The sequence below is a fragment of the Crocodylus porosus genome, unplaced genomic scaffold, assembly GCF_001723895.1.
Source record: "Crocodylus porosus isolate Cpor-Errol unplaced genomic scaffold, CroPor_comp1, whole genome shotgun sequence".
NCBI classification, from domain to species: Eukaryota; Metazoa; Chordata; order Crocodylia; family Crocodylidae; genus Crocodylus; species Crocodylus porosus.
The window spans coordinates 33,821,705-33,827,235 of NW_017728911.1; positions in this window are offsets into that span (position 1 = coordinate 33,821,705).

Consider the following 5,531-nt stretch of genomic DNA (forward strand, 5'->3'; position numbering starts at 1 on the left):
GTTCTTTTGCTTTAAATATTAGTAAGCCTTATCTGGAGAGCTGTGAGAACCAGCACTGGTTGAGATAAAAGTTGCACAGTGAAATTCCTAGGCCAGAAAAAAAATATTTGTTTTTCTCAATTTGCCAGGTACCGCGCGACTCCTACAAATGTGATCTCTGATATTGGCCCATTGTTGATAGACACATATCAGGCTAGGTGGGCCCAGCTTATTTGCTGCAGATTCTGAAAAGGCGCCTCTTGTTACAAGCAATCTACGGTGTGTAAATGCCACCTTATTTATCTCACCAAAATCAATGAGACCGTTTGTAGGGTAGGGAATGACTTAAGGTGCAGAAAATCAGCACAAGGTTTGTGAATATCTTATGCTCCTTCTGAGGCCGTAAGTAGGATTCCAAGTAGGTGCATGCCTTTTGGGTTGTCTTCTGTGCATGATCACATTCAGTCCTGGCTGTCCTCCCAGGCGCTTGGTGCTGTACAAAACACATGAGGAAAAGAGTTCCTCCTCTGCTAATGCAAAACAGCTCAGCTTTCTCAGGCAAGGAGGCTAGCTACCTCTCTTAATCTGTGCTGTTTCTTAAAGCCATCCTCCAACATCAGAAACAACTAACTGAGTAGTCTTTTCATTGACAGCCTATTGATTAAAATCAGAAAGGCTTGCTTGGCAGTCATCTCGTGGTTCAAGCATGATTCATAGCTACCTATTCTGTCTCCTAGAGGACTTCTAGCAAGAAGAGGATCTAATCCTATCTAATCACAACAGGTTGGATCTCAGACCAGTAGCAACTTCCTGGCAGAGGCCATTTTTACAAGTGCTTGTGCCCTTCAAGATATCAGTGTGTTAAAGTTATGGCCTGTATATAGGGAGTTGCATCTACTCCTGACATCATACCCTAGCCTGAAAAATGCATCTAATAAGATCAAATTCAAAGTACTGTAGCCTATAAGATCTGTTTATTAGAACTAAAATTAAGACCAGTAAAACATCTTGGAGATTATACTCAGGTCCATCTAAAATGAATGGTTTGATCACAGGAATGATTTCCAAGTTAACAGACAGTAGCTGGGATATTATCAGCTCTTGTGAAGAAAGTGTCCGTGTCTTTGGTTTTACCTAACTGCTGAACTAGCCTGTGACCATTTGTTCAGTCTGACCACTATCCTGTGGAGTCTCATCAAAGAAACAATTATCTGGAGCCTGATTTTAACCATAGATTTTGGGGCCTGGACAAAGCAATACTTACTAGCTTATATTAGCTCTGGGTTTTACAGACTAAAATATTACAATTGGCTTTGGTCAAGTACATATGCCTAAATAAATATGCAAGGCTGGTGAGAGGAAAACAGAATAGGCATGTGCAGAGCCATATATCTTTTTGCTGCATCGATTGTCTCTCTCAACCCCTACCATTCACATTTGTTCTTTCTCTCTGACTTATAAAGCACAATTAAAAATATGATGTTACAATTTCCATCGTTCATGTTATAATTTCATCGTCGTTCAATTTAATCAAACTGTCTTATGCACAACCAACTATTTTCAAGAAGAGGGTCTTTTTTCCCTAGTGAAGTTGATAAAAGGGTCACTCATCACATGGTAATTTGAATTAGGATGTATGTGCTGATGAGTTCCTTTGAAAAAAAATATATCCAAGGGCAGTCATCTAGAACAAATAATATTTGGTCACAGATGAGTTTTCCCCCCATTGATTTTGTGTCCTCTGTGGTTCTGTTTATCCAAGCCCTTTAATTATAACTTATCCTTCAGGATATTTTTTCAAGTTTGATAATCCATATTCATAATTTAATATTGTTTTAGTTCACTTACAGCAGCAAAGAAAAAAATGGGTGGCAATTTTTTAAAAGGCTGCGCAACATGCAAAAGGGAAACATTTGTGTGTGTGTGTGTGTGTGTGTGTGTGTGTGTGTGTGTGCGTTTTATACACGAGCTATGGGGCAAGATTTTATGATGAATGGACTGTATTTTGAAATTCAGATGCAGGAAATTTTATATGCAGCTAGTTCAGATGCAGGAATGTATAGCCAAAGCCTATTTCATGTTTATGCCTAAATCCTACTTATGCATTCGCATGTAGACATATAAATCCCATATCTTACATATGTTACATGATTTACAGGTTTTCAATTCTGTTTCCCCCCGTGGGCAGAATAGAATTGTCCAGGTAGGCCCATAACTGCATATTCAAAGTCCATTCAAAGACTGTTAAACGCAAGATACAGGGAAACCATTGGCGGCAGGAGCAGGACCCAGACCACAGAGCTCTTCTTCCTTCTAACGCAGTTTCTGCTTCGGTTTCCAATTTCGAGAAGAGGGCTGGAAGGTGCCCTGGGTAATACAGTATTTGCATGTGCATGAGTTTGGCTAAGAGCAAAACAGGACCTGCGCCTGTACAAACAGATACTTGAACCAAAGCAGCTGGTTTTATTTCATATTAGAAATTTAAACCTCTCTTTCCAATTTGAGTCTAAGCACCATTGTCCATGTTCTTGTAACCTTGAGACTAGACTTCTGCAATGCGCTCTAGGTGTGGTTGCCCTTGAGGATCCTCCCGAAGCTGCAGAATGTGACAGCCCACCAAGGGGGAAGGTCGCCACGAGCTCATGACTCTAGTGCTCCAGTATCTCCACTGGCTCCCAGTAATGGTTTGGGCATGCTTTAAGATGCTGGTGTTGATCTATGAAGTGCTACACAACCTGGACCCTACCTACCTAAGAGACCACCTTCTCCTTTATGTTTCAGTTCGATCCTCAAGGTCAACTGAGAGAAACCTCCATCAAATCCCATTTGTGTGGCAAATTCATTTGGTGAAAGCAAGTGAGATGGCTGCCCTTAGCACTTATTCCTTGGTTCTCAAACTTTTGCTCTCAAAAATTTCTCTGCAGCTCTTCCTCTATGAGCTTGTCCCTTTTGCCAGGTCCTGACAATAGACACTTTTCTTTTCCCTCCTGATTAGGATTTTAATTGCCCTTTGACCTTTGGACTCCCAGCTATGACAAAAAACAAAGATTCATATGCCTATGGCAGAGGGGCTGGACTCGATGATCTCATGAAGTCTCTTCCAGCCCCTAATGTCTATGAAATCGATGAACTCCTTCTCCCCTGAAACCCAACACAGCCCAAATCTAGATGCCTTCCAGAAACCATTTAAGATTTTTTTTTTATTTGGACAGCAGTTAGCAGGAGGAGCTGAGCTTCAGCACACTTTGATGAGTTGGTTGTTTATTACATAGCATTGATATTTTACCTGTTTTTATAATTTCTCTTGTTTTTTATTGTGAGCTGCCCTGCACCTTTTCCAGGGAGTGTGACGTATCAATCTAATCAATAAATTAAAAAATACACCAGAGTGATCTGTTTTAATTGGATAAGAGTAATTCTAAGGCCCAGATCTTGTATGTCAGCGTTCCCAGAAAATATAATGGCACACTGAGATAAATTTAGAGGCATTTCAGGGCTGCTCTAAATTATTTCAAAAGCCAAAAGTGCTTGATGGATCAAGACTGCACAAAGGTGGCTTAATTTATTGGGTTTTGATCGCACACTTTTTGCAATGATTTGAATGGAGGGATCTGCCACAGATGCTTATGCTTATACTTTCAAAACTTGCTTCTTCAAATATTCTGCATTTGTTTAAAATAGGTTGTCTTGGTGAACACACCTGCCAATAAACCAGTTCAGTGTAATAAGTTGTGCATTTACAGGAAGTCTTAAAGGAAGTTTATATAGGCAAACAATATTCACAGGAAAAAAGCTTTTGTGATATTCATCCAACTCTGAATATGACCCTCCATTTCATTAGACCATTAATTGTATAAGATGCACAAGTGCAATAGACTTTTGAATTACAGCCATTTTTTCAGGAAATCTGAAAATTATCACATCACAAGTACCTGAAAGGCAGGCCTGGCAATTTAGAAGACTTTTTTTGCTAATTTAGGGTGCTACCTGAGCCAGCTAGGAATTCAGCTGAGGTGCTATAGTTGACCTAGAGTTTAACATGCCGGTGTTGTCCAACTCATTGGTATAACTGCAGGACATGTGCAAGACCCTGGAAGATATTGTAAGCCTCAGGGATATTGGCATCTCACATTTCAAAACTCCTTCCTACTTACAAATGGGAATAAAGTACAATTGCCGAGGTCCACACATTATAAAGAAACCACTCAAAGCACAGACACGCGTGGCATCGGAGAGAAGGACCATGAAGGGCTCTATCTGAACCAGGAATTTGTACACGTCACGTGTTATTCTGTAATGTGGATAAAGAGTTCGCGCTCCCAGTTTTCTTCCATTGGCTGTTGTTTTTACTTAGTCCCTACTTGTCAGGTTAAAAGAGCAAGAAAAATAGCAAAGAGAAAAAAGCAAAGAAAAGCAATAATAGCAAATACATGGAATAATTTAAAAGAGGATTCTTGTTCCTGCTTCAGGGGGAGCAGAGATGTTTCTGAATCATGCTTAACCTGGTTAGAGCACTGTGCCTGGAAGCAAGAGGGACACTTTCAAACCTTCTCTGCGGCATGCCTAGAGCCTGGCTCTCCTGTGCCCCAGCAAGTGCCTCCATCACGGGTCTGTTGGGTTAAAACATGAGAGGACCCCTCCTCTTCTTTCCCCCACCCAGGAGGGGTTTTACTACAGCTTCAGGGCCTACCCAGCCTTACACATGTACCTGGGCAGGCATACACCTGCATGCCTGCCTGGGCAGAGTGCAGCAAGCTCTGTAGGTGTGTGGACACTTCTGCATCCAGAGCTGAATCTCAAACTGTGCATAAGTGCCAACAACTGGGGTTAGGGGTGTGCCGCTGCCATTCAGGCGTGTGAAGTGAAACAGGATTCTGCCCTCAGTGTGCCTGCTCCTGCATTTCCACTTCTTGGTTGGATGCCTAACCACTCCCACCCTAGCGACTGCAACCAACCATGGAAGCACCCAAATGCTTCCCTGTCTACAAGACATGGTTTTGCGCAAAAACAAAGCTGAAGTTATGCTGGTAGAGAGCGCCCCGCCACGAGAAGGGTCTCTCGGCACAGGGCGGAGCAGCAGCAGGCAAATAATTGCTACAACTCATGCCACTCACGTTTGCCTTTTGTGCCTGCAGCTTGGCTCTGATTAATATTCTAGGCAAGAAACGAGAGGCTGAGAGTGCAGAAAACCTGCCTGCACATGCAGCGCTATCCCTCTGGCCACCAAAGCCAATGCGATCAATGCAGAGGGACTGGGCCAAGGGCTGGCTAGGTGCTGCAGAGAGGAGTCTGCATGCCACGGCTCAGCCCTGCAGGAGGGACCCCTGGGCTCCAGCAGCCCCTACGAGGTGGTCGGCAAGTTGAAGTGCACCTTGCAGCCCCATCCTCCCTGGGCCCAGAGTCTGGGGCTCCCCCCACACCAGTTATGACCAGGGATCCCCATTTTCTCTGGTTTAAAATAAAAACAACTCCCAAATTTTCTGGTTTAAAAAATGACCCCAAATCTATTTTCCCTCATGATTAAAATGAAACACCACAAACATGTGCATGTG